Here is a 19,799-nt window from a genome sequence, read left to right on the forward strand (position 1 = left end):
TCAACCGCTGAGGTATAACACGTGATATTGGGAGCCGTGTCTTTATGCAGCTCCAGTGGCGCAATCGGTCAGCGCGCGGTACTTATATGTCAGTGTCTCGGCGTGCGCAATGCCGAGGTTGTGAGTTCGAGCCTCACCTGGAGCAGTTTTGTCTGCTCATGGCCAAAGCGTCTATTGGAAATTTCCAGTTTCTCTGCTTTGACAAATGTCTCGGCAATCAATCAACGTATCCTGGAAATATTTGAAATCTGAACAGATATCTGGGGAAGCACATGAGCAGGTGATCTTGTTCAGCTCAAAAATGCTTCGAATCAGCGGCCTGCTTGATTTAAATTGCCGGCAAGCCATGTTTAGTTGGTATTTCTTTATTCAACTGGCTACAAACTCACACAGGTCGATGTAGTAATCAAAAAGGAATTAGATTTATCTCATTGAACCGTATGAATGTTATATTCGGCTTTGCTTGGAACATTTGTCTGATTCAAATAAAGAACTGCTGAGAAGAAGAGGATCAAAATGCAAAAATACAGAACCTTGTTTGTGGGTTTCTTGGGCGGAGATCAGAGTGTTCCAAATGGACCTAGCATCATCTGAGTGTGATCAAACCTTTGAGGCACCAGGGTAAAGTAGGAAGTGCGTCTCCGGGAGATGGTTCACTTCAGACTCACGGGGGTCTAACTTTTCAAAACTCTCAGCTTTTTTCATACTCAATCTGAAGTGTTCAATAATCTTCTTCACACGTGAAGTCAAAGAAATTCGAAATTGTTCCCCAACCACCGCAAGTGGCTTTCTCTGACTGTTAAATTCCCTCCTGAGGAACCGAGGGTAGCAGGCACATAATTCTTTGAGGTTTGAGGCACACGTAGACACGTTGTTTGAAGGTCACCACTCAGCCTCCGATGATCGAGGGAAAACAGCCCAAGACTGTTCACCCTCGGACTTTAGCTCAAGTCTTTTTAACCTGGCAACCTCCTTGTAAATCTTTTCTGAACACATTCATGTCGGAAGGTTTGAGAGGGATATAGGACAAATGCTGGCATACAGACGAGGTTAGATTAGGATATCTGCTCGGCATGGACGGATTGGACCGAAGGGTATGTTTCTATTTGTGTATGATGCCAAAACTCAGAGCAAGATCAACTTCTGGAACTTGGTGCCGAAGATAAGATCAGTAATTGAGGCTAACAGAGAATGAGATTATAAGGTTTCTCCTGACTAAAGACCTCAATGGCTCAGAGAACAATCGAAGAAAATATTGAAAATACATTTTCCAATATCAATCCAGTTTAGCATTGCGTAATGAAGCAAATTCCTCAAATAAGTGAGGAACCACATGTGAATACAACCGGAAAATATTACATCACATTCAATTTGTCAACCGCTGAGGTATAACACGTGATATTGGGAGCCGGGTCTTTATGCAGCTCCAGTGGCACAATCGGTCAGCGCGCGGTACTTATATGTCAGTGTCTCGGCGTGCGCAATGCCGAGGTTGTGAGTTCGAGCCTCACCTGGAGCAGTTTTGTCTGCTCATGGCCAAAGCGTCTATTGGAAATTTCCAGTTTCTCTGCTTTGACAAATGTCTCGGCAATCAATCAACGGATCCTGGAAATATTTGAAATCTGAACAGATATCTGGGGGAGCACATGAGCAGGTGATCTTGTTCAGCTCAAAAATGCTTCGAATCAGCGGCCTGCTTGATTTAAATTGCCGGCAAGCCATGTTTAGTTGGTATTTCTTTATTCAACTGGCTACAAACTCACACAGGTTGTAATCTAAAAGGAATTAGATTTATCTCATTGAACCGTATGAATGTTATATTCGGCTTTGCTTGGAACATTTGTCTGATTCAAATAAAGAACTGCTGAGAAGAAGAGGATCAAAATGCAAAAATACAGAACCTTGTTTGTGGGTTTCTTGGGCGGAGATCAGAGTGTTCCAAATGGACCTAGCATCATCTGAGTGTGATCAAACCTTTAAGGCACCAGGGTAAAGTAGGAAGTGCGTCTCCGGGAGATGGTTCACTTCAGACTCACGGGGGTCTAACTTTTCAAAACTCTCAGCTTTTTTCATACTCAATCTGAAGTGTTCAATAATCTTCTTCACACGTGAAGTCAAAGAAATTCGAAATTGTTCCCCAACCACCGCAAGTGGCTTTCTCTGACTGTTAAATTCCCTCCTGAGGAACCGAGGGTTGCAGGCACATAATTCTTTGAGGTTTGAGGCACACGTAGACACGTTGTTTGAAGGTCACCACTCAGCCTCCGATGATCGAGGGAAAACAGCCCAAGACTGTTCACCCTCGGACTTTAGCTCAAGTCTTTTTAACCTGGCAACCTCCTTGTAAATCTTTTCTGAACACATTCATGTCGGAAGGTTTGAGAGGGATATAGGACAAATGCTGGCATACAGACGAGGTTAGATTAGGATATCTGCTCGGCATGGACGGATTGGACCGAAGGGTATGTTTCTATTTGTGTATGATGCCAAAACTCAGAGCAAGATCAACTTCTGGAACTTGGTGCCGAAGATAAGATCAGTAATTGAGGCTAACAGAGAATGAGATTATAAGGTTTCTCCTGACTAAAGACCTCAATGGCTCAGAGAACAATCGAAGAAAATATTGAAAATACATTTTCCAATATCAATCCAGTTTAGCATTGCGTAATGAAGCAAATTCCTCAAATAAGTGAGGAACCACATGTGAATACAACCGGAAAATATTACATCACATTCAATTTGTCAACCGCTGAGGTATAACACGTGATATTGGGAGCCGGGTCTTTATGCAGCTCCAGTGGCACAATCGGTCAGCGCGCGGTACTTATATGTCAGTGTCTCGGCGTGCGCAATGCCGAGGTTGTGAGTTCGAGCCTCACCTGGAGCAGTTTTGTCTGCTCATGGCCAAAGCGTCTATTGGAAATTTCCAGTTTCTCTGCTTTGACAAATGTCTCGGCAATCAATCAACGGATCCTGGAAATATTTGAAATCTGAACAGATATCTGGGGGAGCACATGAGCAGGTGATCTTGTTCAGCTCAAAAATGCTTCGAATCAGCGGCCTGCTTGATTTAAATTGCCGGCAAGCCATGTTTAGTTGGTATTTCTTTATTCAACTGGCTACAAACTCACACAGGTTGTAATCTAAAAGGAATTAGATTTATCTCATTGAACCGTATGAATGTTATATTCGGCTTTGCTTGGAACATTTGTCTGATTCAAATAAAGAACTGCTGAGAAGAAGAGGATCAAAATGCAAAAATACAGAACCTTGTTTGTGGGTTTCTTGGGCGGAGATCAGAGTGTTCCAAATGGACCTAGCATCATCTGAGTGTGATCAAACCTTTAAGGCACCAGGGTAAAGTAGGAAGTGCGTCTCCGGGAGATGGTTCACTTCAGACTCACGGGGGTCTAACTTTTCAAAACTCTCAGCTTTTTTCATACTCAATCTGAAGTGTTCAATAATCTTCTTCACACGTGAAGTCAAAGAAATTCGAAATTGTTCCCCAACCACCGCAAGTGGCTTTCTCTGACTGTTAAATTCCCTCCTGAGGAACCGAGGGTTGCAGGCACATAATTCTTTGAGGTTTGAGGCACACGTAGACACGTTGTTTGAAGGTCACCACTCAGCCTCCGATGATCGAGGGAAAACAGCCCAAGACTGTTCACCCTCGGACTTTAGCTCAAGTCTTTTTAACCTGGCAACCTCCTTGTAAATCTTTTCTGAACACATTCATGTCGGAAGGTTTGAGAGGGATATAGGACAAATGCTGGCATACAGACGAGGTTAGATTAGGATATCTGCTCGGCATGGACGGATTGGACCGAAGGGTATGTTTCTATTTGTGTATGATGCCAAAACTCAGAGCAAGATCAACTTCTGGAACTTGGTGCCGAAGATAAGATCAGTAATTGAGGCTAACAGAGAATGAGATTATAAGGTTTCTCCTGACTAAAGACCTCAATGGCTCAGAGAACAATCGAAGAAAATATTGAAAATACATTTTCCAATATCAATCCAGTTTAGCATTGCGTAATGAAGCAAATTCCTCAAATAAGTGAGGAACCACATGTGAATACAACCGGAAAATATTACATCACATTCAATTTGTCAACCGCGGAGGTATAACACGTGATATTGGGAGCCGTGTCTTTATGCAGCTCCAGTGGCGCAATCGGTCAGCGCGCGGTACTTATATGTCAGTGTCTCGGCGTGCGCAATGCCGAGGTTGTGAGTTCGAGCCTCACCTGGAGCAGTTTTGTCTGCTCATGGCCAAAGCGTCTATTGGAAATTTCCAGTTTCTCTGCTTTGACAAATGTCTCGGCAATCAATCAACGTATCCTGGAAATATTTGAAATCTGAACAGATATCTGGGGAAGCACATGAGCAGGTGATCTTGTTCAGCTCAAAAATGCTTCGAATCAGCGGCCTGCTTGATTTAAATTGCCGGCAAGCCATGTTTAGTTGGTATTTCTTTATTCAACTGGCTACAAACTCACACAGGTCCCTGAATGTGTCCCTGAAGAGGCCAGTGTGGGAGTGTGCCTCAGTCCAGGCCAGTGCGGGAGTGTGTTCCAGACCAGACAAATGCGGGAGTGAGTCCCAGACCAGGCCAGTGCGGGGTTGAGTCCCAGACCAGGCCAGTGCGGGAGTGTGTCCCAGACTAGGCCATTGCAGGAGTGAGTCCCGGAACAAGCCAGTGCGGGAGTGTGCCCCAGACCAGACCGGTGTGGGAGTGAGTCCCAGACCAGGCCAGTGTGGAAGTGTGTCCCAGACCAGGCCAGTGCAGGAATGAGTCCCAGACCAGGCTAGTGCGGGATTGAGTCACAGACCAGACTAGTGCGGGAGTGAGTCACAGACCAGGTCAGTGTGGAATTGAAAATACCGACCAGGCCAGTGCAGTGGTGTGTCCCAGACCAGGCCAGTGCAGAGTGAGTCCCTGTCTAGGCCAGTGCAGTGGTGTGTCCCAGACCAGGCCAGTGCAGGAGTGTGCCCCAGACCAGGCCAGTGCGGGAGTGTGTCCCAGGCCAGTCTAGTGCAGGAGTGTGTCCCAGACCAGACGTGTGCGGTATTGAGTCCCCGACCAGGCCAGTGTGGAAGTGACTACCAGACCAGGCCAGTGCAGGTGTGCGTCCCAGACCAAGCCAGATTGGGAGTGTGTCCCAGAGCAGGCCAGCGTGGGAGTGTGCCCCAGACCAGGCCACAGCGAGAGTGACTCACAGACCAGGCCAGTGCGGGAGTGTGTCTCAGACCATGCCAATGCGGGAGTGTGTCACAGACCAGGCCAGTGCGGGAGTGAGTCCCAGACCAGGCCAGTGTGGAAGTGAGACCCAGACCAGGCCAGTGCAGGGGTGTGTCCCAGATCAGGCCAGTGCGGGAGTGAGTCCCAGACCAGGCCAGTGCGGGAGTGATTCGCAGACCAGGCCAGTGCAGGAGTGCGTCCCAGACCACGCCAGTGCGGGAGTGAGTCCCAGAGTAGGACAGTGCGGGAGTGAGTCCCAGACCAGGCCAGTGCGGGAATGTGTCCCAGACCAGGTCAGTACGGGAGTGTGTCCCAGACCAGGTCAGTATGGGAGTGGGTCCCAGACCAGACCAGTATGGGAGTGAGTCCCAGAGTAGGACTGTGTGGGAGTGGGTCCCAGACAAGGCCAGTACAGGAGTGCGTCCCAGACCACGCCAGTGCAGGAGTGAGTCACAGACTAGGCCAGTACAGGAGTCTGTCCCAGGCCAGGCCAGTGTGGGAGTGAGTCCCAGACCAGACCAATGCGGGAGTTACTCCCTGACCAGGCCAGGGCAGTGTATGTCCCAGAGCTGACCAATGCGGGATTGAATCTCAGACCAGGCCAGTGCAAGAGTGTGTCACAGACCAGGCCAGTGCGGGTGTGAGTCCCAGACCAGGTCAGTGCAAGAGTGAGTCCCAGATCAGGCCAGCGCGAAAGTGAGTCCCAGACCAGACCAGTACGGGTGTGTGCCACAGACTAGGCCAGCGTGGGAGTGAATCCAAGACCAGGCCAGTGCGGGAGTTAGTCCTACACGAGGCCAGTGTAGTGGTGTGTCCCAGATCACGTCAGTACGGGAGTGGGTCGCAGACCAGGCCAGTACGGGAGTGAGTCCCAGAGTAGGACAGTGCAGGAGTGAGTCCCAGACTAGGCCAGTGCGGGAATGTGTCCCAGACCAGGTCAGTACGGGAGTGTGTCCCAGACCAGGTCAGTACGGGAGTGGGTCCCAGACCAGACCAGTATGGGAGTGAGTCCCAGAGTAGGACTGTGTGGGAGTGGGTCCCAGACAAGGCCAGTACAGGAGTGCGTCCCACACCAGGCCAGCGTGGGAGTGAGTCCCAGTGTCGGACACTGCAGGAGTGAGTCCCAGACCAGGCCAGTGTTGGAGTGAGTCCCCGAGCAGGACAGTGCGGGAGTGAGTCCCAGACCAGGCCAGTGTGGGCATGTGTCCTAGACAAGGTCAGTGGGGCAGTGAGTCCCAGACAGGGCCAGTGCGGGAGATTGTCCCAGACCAAGCCACTGCAGGAGTGAGTCCCTGACCAGGCCAGTGCGGGAGAGATTCCCAGACCAGGCCAGTGTGGGAGTGAGTCCCAGACCAGGCCAGTGCGGGCATGTGTCCTAGACAAGGTCAGTGGGGCAGTGAGTCCCAGACCGGGCCAGTGCGGGAGATTGTCCCAGACCAAGCCACTGCAGGAGTGAGTCCCTGACCAGGCCAGTGCGGGAGAGATTCCCAGACCAGGCCAGATGCAGGAGTGAGTCGCAGAGCAGGCCAGTGCGGGAGTGAGTCACAGACCAGGCCAGTGCGGGAGTTACTCCCAGACCAGGCCAGTGTGGAAGTGAGTCCCCGACCAGTCCAGTACGGCAGTGTGCTCCAGATCAGGCCAGTGCGGGAGTGAGTCCCAGACCAGTCCAGTGCGGGAGTGAGTCCCAGACCAAGGCCAGTGTGGGAGTGTATCCCAATCCAGGCCAGTGTGGAAGTGTGTCCGAGACAAGGTCAGTGGGGCAGTGAGTCCCAGACCGGCCCAGTGCGGGAGATTGTCCCAGACCAAGCCACTGCAGGAGTGAGTCCCTGACCAAGCCAGTGCGGGAGCGAGTCCCAGACCAGGCCAGTGCAAAGAGCGTTCCAGACCAGGTTAGTGCTGTAATGTGTCCCAGATCAGGCCAGTGCGGGAGTGTTTCCCAGGCCAATCTAGTGCAGGAGTGTGTCCCAGACCAGACCTGTGCGGTAGTGAGTCCCCGACCAGGCCAGTGTGGAAGTGACTACCAGACCAGGCCAGTGCAGGTGTGCGTCCCAGACCAGGCCAGTGCAGGTGTGTGTCCCAGAGCAGGCCAGCATGGGAGTGTGCCCCAAACCAGGCCAGTGCGAGAGTGACTCACAGACCAGGCCAGTGCGGGATTAAGTCCCAGACCAGGCCTATGTGGGAGTGTATCCCAGACCAGGCCAGTGCGGGAGTGAGTCACAGACCAGGCCAGTGCGGGAGTTACTCCCAGACCAGGCCAGTGTGGAAGTGAGTCCCCGACAAGTCCAGTACGGCAGTGTGCTCCAGATCAGGCCAGTGCGGGAGTGAGTCCCAGACCAGTCCAGTGCGGGAGTGAGTCCCAGACCAAGGCCAATGTGGGAGTGTATCCCAATCCAGGCCAGTGTGGGAGAGAGTCCCAGAACAGGCCAGTGCAGGAGTGTATCCCAGACCAGGCCAGTGTGGAAGTGTGTCCCAGACCAGGCCAGTGCGGGCATGTGTCCTAGACAAGGTCAGTGGGGCAGTGAGTCCCAGACCGGCCCAGTGCGGGAGATTAGTCCCAGACCAAGCCACTGCAGGAGTGATTCCCTGACCAGGCCAGTGCGGGAGAGATTCCCAGACCAGGCCAGTGCGGGAGTGAGTCCCTGACCAGGCCAGTGCAGGAGTGAGTCCTAGACAAGGCAAGTTATGGAATGTGTCCCAGACCAGGCCGGTGTGGGTGGGTGTCACAGACCAGGCCAGTGCGGGAGTGTGCCTCAGTCCAGGCCAGTGTGGGAGTGTGTCCCAGACCAGGCCAGTTCGGGAGTATGTTCCAGACCAGACAAGTGCGGGATTGAGTCCCAGACCAGGCCAGAGCGGGGGTGCGTACCAGACTAGACCAGTGCGTGAGTGAATCTCAGACCAGGCCAGAGCGGGAGTGTGTCCCAGAACAGTCCAGTCGGGAGTGAGTCTCAGGCCAGGCTAGTGCAGGAGTGAGTCCCAGACCAGGCCAGTGCAGGAGTGCGTCCCACACCAGGCCAGTGCGGGATTGTGTCTCAGACCAGGCCAGCGCGGGAGTGAGTCCCAGTCCAGGCCAGTGCAGGAGTGAGTCCCTGACTAGGCCAGTGCAGGAGTGAGTTCCAGAACAGGCCAGTTCCCGAGTGAGTCCCAGACCAGGCCAGTGCGGGGGTGAGTCCCAGAGCAGGCCAGTGCAGGGGTGTGTCCCAGACTAGGCCATTGCAGGAGTGAGTCCCATAACAAGCCAGTGCGGGAATGAGTCCCAGTCCATGCCAGTGCAGGAGTGAATCACAGACCAGGCCAGTGTGGGTGTGTGTCCCAGACCAGGCCAGTGTGGGTGTGAGTCCCAGACCAGGCCTGTGCGGGTGTGTGTACCTGAACAGGGCAATGCCGGAGTTAATCCCGGGCCAGGCTAGTGCGGGAGTGAGTCCCAGAGAAGAACAGTGCAGGAGTGAATCAAACTCCAGGACAGTGTGGGAGTGTGTCCCAAACCAGGCCAGTGCGGGAGTGCATCCGAGACCAGGCTCGTGTGGTAGTGTGTCCCAGACCAGGGCAACGCGGGATTGTGTCCCAGACCAGAGCGGTGTGGGAGTGTGTCCCAGACCAGGCTAGTGCGGTAGTGCGTTGCTGAGAAGGCCAGTGTGGAAGTGACTACCAGACTAGGCCAATGCAGTTGTGCGTCCCAGACCAAGCCAGATCAGGAGTGTTTCCCAGAGCAGGCCAGCGTGGGAGTGTGCCCCAGACCAGGCAAGTGCGAGAGTGACTCACACACCAGGCCAGTGCGGGATTAAGTCCCAGACCAGGCCTATGTGGGAGTGTGTCCCAGACCAGTCCATGCAGGTGTGAGTCCCAGACCAGGCCAGTGTGGGAGTGTGTTCCAGACCAGACAAGTGCGGGAGCGAGTCCCAGACCAGGCCAGTGCAAAGAGCGTTCCAGACCAGGTTAGTGCTGTAATGTGTCCCAGATCAGGCCAGTGCGGGAGTGTTTCCCAGGTCAATCTAGTGCAGGAGTGTGTCCCAGACCAGACCTGTGCGGTAGTGAGTCCCCGACCAGGCCAGTGTGGAAGTGACTACCAGACCAGGCCAGTGCAGGTGTGCGTCCCAGACCAGGCCAGTGCAGGTGTGTGTCCCAGAGCAGGCCAGCATGGGAGTGTGCCCCAAACCAGGCCAGTGCGAGAGTGACTCACAGACCAGGCCAGTGCGGGATTAAGTCCCAGACCAGGCCTATGTGGGAGTGTATCCCAGACCAGGCCAGTGCGGGAGTGAGTCCCAGACCAGTCCAGTGCGGGAGTGAGTCCCAGACCAAGGCCAGTGTGGGAGTGTATCCCAATCCTGGCCAGTGTGAGAGAGAGTCCCAGAACAGGCCAGTGCAGGAGTGTATCCCAGACCAGGCCAGTGTGGAAGTGTGTCCCAGACCAGGCCAGTGCAGGAGTGAGTCCCAGACCAGGCCATTGCAGGAGTGAGTCCCAGGCCAGGCCAGTGCATGAATGAGTCCAAGGCCAGGCCAGTGCGGGAGAGGGTCCCAGAACAGGCCAGTGCAGGAGTGTATCCCAGACCAAGGCCAGTGTGGGAGTGTATCCCAATCCAGGCCTGTGTGGGAGAGAGTCCGAGATCAGGCCAATGCAGGAGTGTATCCCAGACCAGGCCAGTGCGGAAGTGTGTCCCAGACCAGGCCAGTGCGGGAGTGAGTCACAGACCAGGCCAGTGCGGGAGTGAGTCCCAGACCAGGCCAGTGTGGAATTGAAAACCGAGACCAGGCCAGCGCAGAGGTATGTCCCAGACCAGGCTAGTGTGGCAGCGAGACCCGGACCATTCCAGTACAGAGTTAGACCCAGACGGGGCCTGTGCGGGTCTGAGACGTAGACCAGGCCAGTGCGAGAGTGTGTCCCAGATCAATCCTGCGCGGGTGTAAGTCAAGACCAGGCCAGTGCGGGAGTCTGTCCCAGACCAGGCCTGTGCCAGAGTGTGTCCCAGACCAGGCCAGAGCAGGAGTGAGTCCCAGATCAGGCCTGTGCCAGAGTGTGTCCCAGACCAGGCCAGAGCAGGAGTGAGTCCCAGGCCAGGGCAACGCGGGAGTGAGACCCAGACGATGCCAGTGCAGGAGTGAGTCTCAGACCAGGCCAGTGCGGGAGTGAGTCCCAGACCAGGCCAGTGTGGAATTGAAAACCCAGACCAGGACAGTGCGGGGTAAGACCCAGATGAGGCCAGTGCGGGAGTGAGTCCCACACCAGGCCAGTGCGCGAGGGTGTCCCAGACCAGGCCAGTGCGGGATTGAGTCCCAGACCAGGCCAGTGCAGGAGTGAGTCCCTGTCTAGGCCAGTGCGCGAGTGAGTCCCAGACCAGGTCAGTGCAGGAATGAGTCCCAGACCAGGCCAGTGCGGGAGTGAGTCCCAGACCAGGCCAGTGTGGGAGAGAGTCCCAGAACAGGCCAGTGCAGGAGTGTATCCCAGACCAGGCCAGTGTGGAAGTGTGTTCCAGACCAGGCCAGTGCAGGAGTGAGTCCCAGACCAGGCCAGTGCAGGAGTGAGTCCCAGGCCAGGCCAGTGCAGGAATGAGTCCAAGGCCAGGCCAGTGCGGGAGAGGGTCCCAGAACAGACCAGTGCAGGAGTGTATCCCAGACCAGGCCAGTGCGGAAGTGTGTCCCAGACCAGGCCAGTGCGGGAGTGAGTCACAGACCAGGCCAGTGCGGGAGTGAGTCCCAGACCAGGCCAGTGTGGAATTGAAAACCGAGACCAGGCCAGCGCAGAGGTATGTTCTAGACCAGGCTAGTGTGGCAGCGAGACCCGGACCATTCCAGTACAGGGTTAGACCCAGACGGGACCTGTGCGGGTCTGAGTCGTAGACCAGGCCAGTGCGGGAGTGTGTCCCAGATCAATCCTGCGCGGGTGTAAGTCAAGACCAGGCCAGTGCGGGAGTCTGTCCCAGACCAGGCCTGTGCCAAAGTGTGTCCCAGACCAGGCCAGAGCAGGAGTGAGTCCCAGACCAGGCCTGTGCCAAAGTGTGTCCCAGACCAGGTCAGAGCAGGAGTGAGTCCCAGGCCAGGGCAACGCGGGAGTGGGTCCCAGACGATGCCAATGCAGGAGTGAGTCTCAGACCAGGCCAGTGCGGGAGTGAGTCCCAGACCAGGCCAGTGTGGAATTGAAAACCTAGACCAGGACAGTGCGGGGTAAGACCCAGATGAGGCCAGTGAGGGAGTGAGTCCCACACCAGGCCAGTGCGCGAGAGTATCCCAGACCAGGCCAGTGTGGAAGTGACTACCAGACCAGGCCAATGCAGGTGTGCTTCCCAGACCAGGCCAGTGCAGGTGTGTGTCCCAGACCAAGGCAGATCAGGAGTGTGTCCCAGAGCAGGCCAGCGTGGGAATGTGCACCAGACCAGGCCAGTGGGAGAGTGACTCACACACCAGGCCAGTGCGGGATTAAGTCCCAGACCAGGCCTATGTGGGAGTGTGTCCCAGACCAGTCCATGCAGGTGTGAGTCCCAGACCAGGCCAGTGTGGGAGTGTGTTCCAGACCAGACAAGTGCGGGAGTGAGTCCCAGACCAGGCCAGTGCAAAGAGTGTTCGAGACCAGGTTAGTGCTGGAATGTGTCCCAGATCAGGCCAGTGCGGGAGTGTTTCCCAGGCCAATCTAGTGCAGGAGTGTGTCCCAGACCAGACCTGTGCGGTAGTGAGTCCCCGAGCAGGCCAGTGTGGAAGTGACTACCAGACCAGGCCAATGCAGGTGTGCTTCCCAGACCAGGCCAGTGCAGGTGTGTGTCCCAGAGCAGGCCAGCGTGGGAGTGTGCCCCAGACCAGGCCAGTGCGAGAGTGACTCACAGACCAGGCCAGTGCGGGACTAAGTCCCAGACCAGGCCTATGTGGGAGTGTATCCCAGACCAGGCCAGTGCGGGAGTGAGTCACAGACCAGGCCAGTGCGGGAGTTACTCCCAGACCAGGCCAGTGTGGAAGTGAGTCCCCGACCAGTCCAGTACGGCAGTGTGCTCCAGATCAGACCACTGCAGGAGTGAGTCCCTGACCAGGCCAGTGCGGGAGAGATTCCCAGACCAGGCCAGTGTGGGAGTGAGTCCCAGACCAGGCCAGTGCGGGCATGTGTCCTAGACAAGGTCAGTGGGGCAGTGAGTCCCAGACCGGGCCAGTGCGGGAGATTGTCCCAGACCAAGCCACTGCAGGAGTGAGTCCCTGACCAGGCCAGTGCGGGAGAGATTCCCAGACCAGGCCAGATGCAGGAGTGAGTCACAGACCAGGCCAGTGCGGGAGTTACTCCCAGATCAGGCCAGTGTGGAAGTGAGTCCCCGACCAGTCCAGTACGGCAGTGTGCTCCAGATCAGGCCAGTGCGGGAGTGAGTCCCAGACCAAGGCCAGTGTGGGAGTGTATCCCAATCCAGGCCAGTGTGGGAGAGAGTCCCAGAACAGGCCAGTGCAGGAGTGTATCCCAGACCAGGCCAGTGTGGAAGTGTGTCCCAGACCAGGCCAGTGCGGGCATGTGTCCGAGACAAGGTCAGTGGGGCAGTGAGTCCCAGACCGGCCCAGTGCGGGAGATTGTCCCAGACCAAGCCACTGCAGGAGTGAGTCCCTGACCAAGCCAGTGCGGGAGCGAGTCCCAGACCAGGTTAGTGCTGTAATGTGTCCCAGATCAGGCCAGTGCGGGAGTTTTTCCCAGGCCAATCTAGTGCAGGAGTGTGTCCCAGACCAGACCTGTGCGGTAGTGAGTCCCCGACCAGGCCAGTGTGGAAGTGACTACCAGACCAGGCCAGTGCAGGTGTGCGTCCCAGACCAGGCCAGTGCAGGTGTGTGTCCCAGAGCAGGCCAGCATGGGAGTGTGCCCCAAACCAGGCCAGTGCGAGAGTGACTCACAGACCAGGCCAGTGCGGGATTAAGTCCCAGACCAGGCCTATGTGGGAGTGTATCCCAGACCAGGCCAGTGCGGGAGTGAGTCACAGACCAGGCCAGTGCGGGAGTTACTCCCAGACCAGGCCAGTGTGGAAGTGAGTCCCCGACAAGTCCAGTACGGCAGTGTGCTCCAGATCAGGCCAGTGCGGGAGTGAGTCCCAGACCAGTCCAGTGCGGGAGTGAGTCCCAGACCAAGGCCAATGTGGGAGTGTATCCCAATCCAGGCCAGTGTGGGAGAGAGTCCCAGAACAGGCCAGTGCAGGAGTGTATCCCAGACCAGGCCAGTGTGGAAGTGTGTCCCAGACCAGGCCAGTGCGGGCATGTGTCCTAGACAAGGTCAGTGGGGCAGTGAGTCCCAGACCGGCCCAGTGCGGGAGATTAGTCCCAGACCAAGCCACTGCAGGAGTGAGTCCCTGACCAGGCCAGTGCGGGAGAGATTCCCAGACCAAGCCAGTGCAGGAGTGAGTCCTAGACAAGGCAAGTTATGGAATGTGTCCCAGACCAGGCCGGTGTGGGTGGGTGTCACAGACCAGGCCAGTGCGGGAGTGTGCCTCAGTCCAGGCCAGTGTGGGAGTGTGTCCCAGACCAGGCCAGTTCGGGAGTATGTTCCAGACCAGACAAGTGCGGGATTGAGTCCCAGACCAGGCCAGAGCGGGAGTGCGTACCAGACTAGACCAGTGCGTGAGTGAATCTCAGACCAGGCCAGAGCGGGAGTGTGTCCCAGAACAGTCCAGTCGGGAGTGAGTCTCAGGCCAGGCTAGTGCAGGAGTGAGTCCCAGACCAGGCCAGTGCAGGAGTGCGTCCCACACCAGGCCAGTGCGGGATTGTGTCTCAGACCAGGCCAGCGCGGGAGTGAGTCCCAGTCCAGGCCAGTGCAGGAGTGAGTCCCTGACTAGGCCAGTGCAGGAGTGAGTTCCAGAACAGGCCAGTTCCCGAGTGAGTCCCAGACCAGGCCAGTGCGGGGGTGAGTCCCAGAGCAGGCCAGTGCAGGGGTGTGTCCCAGACTAGGCCATTGCAGGAGTGAGTCCCATAACAAGCCAGTGCGGGAATGAGTCCCAGTCCATGCCAGTGCAGGAGTGAATCACAGACCAGGCCAGTGTGGATGTGTGTCCCAGACCAGGCCAGTGTGGGTGTGAGTCCCAGACCAGGCCTGTGCGGGTGTGTGTACCTGAACAGGGCAATGCCGGAGTTAATCCCGGGCCAGGCTAGTGCGGGAGTGAGTCCCAGAGAAGAACAGTGCAGGAGTGAATCAAACTCCAGGACAGTGTGGGAGTGTGTCCCAAACCAGGCCAGTGCGGGAGTGCATCCGAGACCAGGCTCGTGCGGTAGTGTGTCCCAGACCAGGGCAACGCGGGATTGTGTCCCAGACCAGAGCAGTGTGGGAGTGTGTCCCAGACCAGGCTAGTGCGGGAGTGAGTCACAGACCAGGCCAGTGCGGGACTGAGTCTTAGACCAGGCCAGTGTGGGACTGTGTCTTAGACCAGGCCAGTGTGGAATTGAAAACCCAGACCAGGCCAGTGCAGGGGTGTGTCCCAGACCATGCCACTGCAGGAGTGAGTCTCTGTCTAGGCCAGTGCGGGAGTGAGACCCAGACCAGGTCAGTGCAGGAATGAGTCCCAGACCAGGCCAGTGCGGGAGTGAGTCCCAGACCAGGCCAGTGTGGGAGTGAATCCCAGACCAGGCCAGTGCGGTAGTGCGTTGCTGAGAAGGCCAGTGTGGAAGTGACTACCAGACTAGGCCAATGCAGGTGTGCGTCCCAGACCAAGCCAGATCAGGAGTGTTTCCCAGAGCAGGCCAGCGTGGGAGTGTGCCCCAGACCAGGCCAGTGCGAGAGTGACTCACACACCAGGCCAGTGCGGGATTAAGTCCCAGACCAGGCCTATGTGGGAGTGTGTCCCAGACCAGTCCATGCAGGTGTGAGTCCCAGACCAGGCCAGTGTGGGAGTGTGTTCCAGACCAGACAAGTGCGGGAGCGAGTCCCAGACCAGGCCAGTGCAAAGAGCGTTCCAGACCAGGTTAGTGCTGTAATGTGTCCCAGATCAGGCCAGTGCGGGAGTGTTTCCCAGGTCAATCTAGTGCAGGAGTGTGTCCCAGATCAGACCTGTGCGGTAGTGAGTCCCCGACCAGGCCAGTGTGGAAGTGACTACCAGACCAGGCCAGTGCAGGTGTGCGTCCCAGACCAGGCCAGTGCAGGTGTGTGTCCCAGAGCAGGCCAGCATGGGAGTGTGCCCCAAACCAGGCCAGTGCGAGAGTGACTCACAGACCAGGCCAGTGCGGGATTAAGTCCCAGACCAGGCCTATGTGGGAGTGTATCCCAGACCAGGCCAGTGCGGGAGTGAGTCACAGACCAGGCCAGTGCGGGAGTTACTCCCAGACCAGGCCAGTGCGGGATTAAGTCCCAGACCAGGCCTATGTGGGAGTGTATCCCAGACCAGGCCAGTGCGGGAGTGAGTCCCAGACCAGTCCAGTGCGGGAGTGAGTCCCAGACCAAGGCCAGTGTGGGAGTGTATCCCAATCCAGGCCAGTGTGAGAGAGAGTCCCAGAACAGGCCAGTGCAGGAGTGTATCCCAGACCAGGCCAGTGTGGAAGTGTGTCCCAGACCAGGCCAGTGCAGGAGTGAGTCCCAGACCAGGCCATTGCAGGAGTGAGTCCCAGGCCAGGCCAGTGCATGAATGAGTCCAAGGCCAGGCCAGTGCGGGAGAGGGTCCCAGAACAGGCCAGTGCAGGAGTGTATCCCAGACCAAGGCCAGTGTGGGAGTGTATCCCAATCCAGGCCTGTGTGGGAGAGAGTCCGAGATCAGGCCAATGCAGGAGTGTATCCCAGACCAGGCCAGTGCGGAAGTGTGTCCCAGACCAGGCCAGTGCGGGAGTGAGTCACAGACCAGGCCAGTGCGGGAGTGAGTCCCAGACCAGGCCAGTGTGGAATTGAAAACCGAGACCAGGCCAGCGCAGAGGTATGTCCCAGACCAGGCTAGTGTGGCAGCGAGACCCGGACCATTCCAGTACAGAGTTAGACCCAGACGGGGCCTGTGCGGGTCTGAGACGTAGACCAGGCTAGTGCGGGAGTGTGTCCCAGATCAATCCTGCGCGGGTGTAAGTCAAGACCAGGCCAGTGCGGGAGTCTGTCCCAGACCAGGCCTGTGCCAGAGTGTGTCCCAGACCAGGCCAGAGCAGGAGTGAGTCCCAGATCAGGCCTGTGCCAGAGTGTGTCCCAGACCAGGCCAGAGCAGGAGTGAGTCCCAGGCCAGGGCAACGCGGGAGTGAGACCCAGACGATGCCAGTGCAGGAGTGAGTCTCAGACCAGGCCAGTGCGGGAGTGAGTCCCAGACCAGGCCAGTGTGGAATTGAAAACCCAGACCAGGACAGTGCGGGGTAAGACCCAGATGAGGCCAGTGCGGGAGTGAGTCCCACACCAGGCCAGTGCGCGAGGGTGTCCCAGACCAGGCCAGTGCGGGATTGAGTCCCAGACCAGGCCAGTGCAGGAGTGAGTCCCTGTCTAGGCCAGTGCGCGAGTGAGTCCCAGACCAGGTCAGTGCAGGAATGAGTCCCAGACCAGGCCAGTGCGGGAGTGAGTCCCAGACCAGGCCAGTGTGGGAGTGAGTCCCAGACCAGGCCAGTGCAGTAGTGCGTCGCAGACCAGGCCAGTGTGGAAGTGACTACCAGACTAGGCCAATGCAGGTGTGTGTCCCAGACCAAGGCAGATCAGGAGTGTGTCCCAGAGCAGGCCAGCGTGGGAATGTGCACCAGACCAGGCCAGTGGGAGAGTGACTCACACACCAGGCCAGTGCGGGATTAAGTCCCAGACCAGGCCTATGTGGGAGTGTGTCCCAGACCAGTCCATGCAGGTGTGAGTCCCAGACCAGGCCAATGTGGGAGTGTGTTTCAGACCAGACAAGTGCGGGAATGAGTCCCAGACCAGGCCAGTGCAAAGAGTGTTCGAGACCAGGTTAGTGCTGGAATGTGTCCCAGATCAGGCCAGTGCGGGAGTGTTTCCCAGGCCAATCTAGTGCAGGAGTGTGTCCCTGACCAGACCTGTGCGGTAGTGAGTCCCTGAGCAGGCCAGTGTGGAAGTGACTACCAGACCAGGCCAATGCAGGTGTGCTTCCCAGACCAGGCCAGTGCAGGTGTGTGTCCCAGAGCAGGCCAGCGTGGGAGTGTGCCCCAGACCAGGCCAGTGCGAGAGTGACTCACAGACCAGGCCAGTGCGGGATTAAGTCCCAGACCAGGCCTATGTGGGAGTGTATCCCAGACCAGGCCAGTGCGGGAGTGAGTCACAGACCAGGCCAGTGCGGGAGTTACTCCCAGACCAGGCCAGTGTGGAAGTGAGTCCCCGACCAGTCCAGTACGGCAGTGTGCTCCAGATCAGGCCAGTGCGGGAGTGAGTTCCAGACCAGTCCAGTGCGGGAGTGAGTCCCAGACCAAGGCCAGTGTGGGAGTGTATCCCAATCCAGGCCAGTGTGGGAGAGAGTCCCAGAACAGGCCAGTGCAGGAGTGTATCCCAGACCAGGCCAGTGTGGAAGTGTGTCCCAGACCAGGCCAGTGCAGGAGTGAGTCCCAGACCAGGCCAGTGCAGGAGTGAGTCCCAGGCCAGGCCAGTGCAGGAATGAGTCCAAGGCCAGGCCAGTGCGGGAGAGGGTCCCAGAACAGACCAGTGCAGGAGTGTATCCCAGACCAGGCCAGTGCGGAAGTGTGTCCCAGACCAGGCCAGTGCGGGAGTGAGTCCCAGACCAGGCCAGTGTGGAATTGAAAACCGAGACCAGGCCAGCGCAGAGGTATGTTCTAGACCAGGCTAGTGTGGCAGCGAGACCCGGACCATTCCAGTACAGAGTTAGACCCAGACGGGGCCTGTGCGGGTCTGAGTTGTAGACCAGGCCAGTGCGGGAGTGTGTCCCAGATCAATCCTGCGCGGGTGTAAGTCAAGACCAGGCCAGTGCGGGAGTCTGTCCCAGACCAGGCCTGTGCCAAAGTGTGTCCCAGACCAGGCCAGAGCAGGAGTGAGTCCCAGACCAGGCCTGTGCCAAAGTGTGTCCCAGACCAGGTCAGAGCAGGAGTGAGTCCCAGGCCAGGGCAACGCGGGAGTGGGTCCCAGACGATGCCAGTGCAGGAGTGAGTCTCAGACCAGGCCAGTGCGGGAGTGAGTCCCAGACCAGGCCAGTGTGGAATTGAAAACCTAGACCAGGACAGTGCGGGGTAAGACCCAGATGAGGCCAGTGCGGGAGTGAGTCCCACACCAGGCCAGTGCGCGAGAGTATCCCAGACCAGGCCAGTGTGGAAGTGACTACCAGACCAGGCCAATGCAGGTGTGCTTCCCAGACCAGGCCAGTGCAGGTGTGTGTCCCAGACCAAGGCAAGTGCAAAGAGTGTTCGAGACCAGGTTAGTGCTGGAATGTGTCCCAGATCAGGCCAGTGCGGGAGTGTTTCCCAGGCCAATCTAGTGCAGGAGTGTGTCCCTGACCAGACCTGTGCGGTAGTGAGTCCCCGAGCAGGCCAGTGTGGAAGTGACTACCAGACCAGGCCAATGCAGGTGTGCTTCCCAGACCAGGCCAGTGCAGGTGTGTGTCCCAGAGCAGGCCAGCGTGGGAGTGTGCCCCAGACCAGGCCAGTGCGAGAGTGACTCACAGACCAGGCCAGTGCGGGATTAAGTCCCAGACCAGGCCTATGTGGGAGTGTATCCCAGACCAGGCCAGTGCGGGAGTGAGTCACAGACCAGGCCAGTGCGGGAGTTACTCCCAGACCAGGCCAGTGTGGAAGTGAGTCCCCGACCAGTCCAGTACGGCAGTGTGCTCCAGATCAGGCCAGTGCGGGAGTGAGTTCCAGACCAGTCCAGTGCGGGAGTGAGTCCCAGACCAAGGCCAGTGTGGGAGTGTATCCCAATCCAGGCCAGTGTGGGAGAGAGTCCCAGAACAGGCCAGTGCAGGAGTGTATCCCAGACCAGGCCAGTGTGGAAGTGTGTCCCAGACCAGGCCAGTGCAGGAGTGAGTCCCAGACCAGGCCAGTGCAGGAGTGAGTCCCAGGCCAGGCCAGTGCAGGAATGAGTCCAAGGCCAGGCCAGTGCGGGAGAGGGTCCCAGAACAGACCAGTGCAGGAGTGTATCCCAGACCAGGCCAGTGCGGAAGTGTGTCCCAGACCAGGCCAGTGCGGGAGTGAGTCACAGACCAGGCCAGTGCGGGAGTGAGTCCCAGACCAGGCCAGTGTGGAATTGAAAACCGAGACCAGGCCAGCGCAGAGGTATGTTCTAGACCAGGCTAGTGTGGCAGCGAGACCCGGACCATTCCAGTACAGGGTTAGACCCAGACGGGACCTGTGCGGGTCTGAGTCGTAGACCAGGCCAGTGCAGGAGTGTGTCCCAGATCAATCCTGCGCGGGTGTAAGTCAAGACCAGGCCAGTGCGGGAGTCTGTCCCAGACCAGGCCTGTGCCAAAGTGTGTCCCAGACCAGGCCAGAGCAGGAGTGAGTCCCAGACCAGGCCTGTGCCAAAGTGTGTCCCAGACCAGGCCAGTGCAGGAGTTTATCCCAGACCAGGCCAGTGTGGAATTGAAAACCCAGAGCAGGCCAGTGCAGAGGTGTGTCCTAGACCAGGCCAGTGCAGGAGTGAGTCCCTGTCTAGGCCAGTGCGGGAGAGAGTCCCAGAACAGGCCAATGCAGGAGTTTATCCCAGACCAGGCCAGTGTGGAAT

The 19,799-nt window shown here is 57.3% G+C and overlaps 4 non-coding genes across 4 annotated transcripts; all 4 read left to right on the forward strand.

The window, feature by feature from the left end:
• The first annotated feature begins 49 nt into the window (after positions 1 to 49).
• trnai-uau (transfer RNA isoleucine (anticodon UAU)) lies at positions 50 to 145 on the forward strand. Its single transcript has 2 exons — positions 50 to 87; positions 110 to 145. It is a non-coding gene; the product is annotated as a tRNA-Ile (tRNA).
• Positions 146 to 1,423: 1,278 nt separating this feature from the next.
• Positions 1,424 to 1,519, forward strand: trnai-uau (transfer RNA isoleucine (anticodon UAU)). Its single transcript has 2 exons — positions 1,424 to 1,461; positions 1,484 to 1,519. It is a non-coding gene; the product is annotated as a tRNA-Ile (tRNA).
• A 1,272-nt stretch (positions 1,520 to 2,791) lies between these two features.
• Positions 2,792 to 2,887, forward strand: trnai-uau (transfer RNA isoleucine (anticodon UAU)). Its single transcript has 2 exons — positions 2,792 to 2,829; positions 2,852 to 2,887. It is a non-coding gene; the product is annotated as a tRNA-Ile (tRNA).
• A 1,272-nt stretch (positions 2,888 to 4,159) lies between these two features.
• trnai-uau (transfer RNA isoleucine (anticodon UAU)) lies at positions 4,160 to 4,255 on the forward strand. The gene is made up of 2 exons: positions 4,160 to 4,197; positions 4,220 to 4,255. It is a non-coding gene; the product is annotated as a tRNA-Ile (tRNA).
• The last annotated feature ends 15,544 nt before the right edge of the window (positions 4,256 to 19,799 follow it).

This window comes from Chiloscyllium plagiosum, unplaced genomic scaffold (assembly GCF_037043375.1).
Source record: "Chiloscyllium plagiosum isolate Xiang-an unplaced genomic scaffold, Cpla_swu_hap1 HiC_scaffold_21, whole genome shotgun sequence".
Lineage (NCBI taxonomy): Eukaryota > Metazoa > Chordata > Chondrichthyes > Orectolobiformes > Hemiscylliidae > Chiloscyllium > Chiloscyllium plagiosum.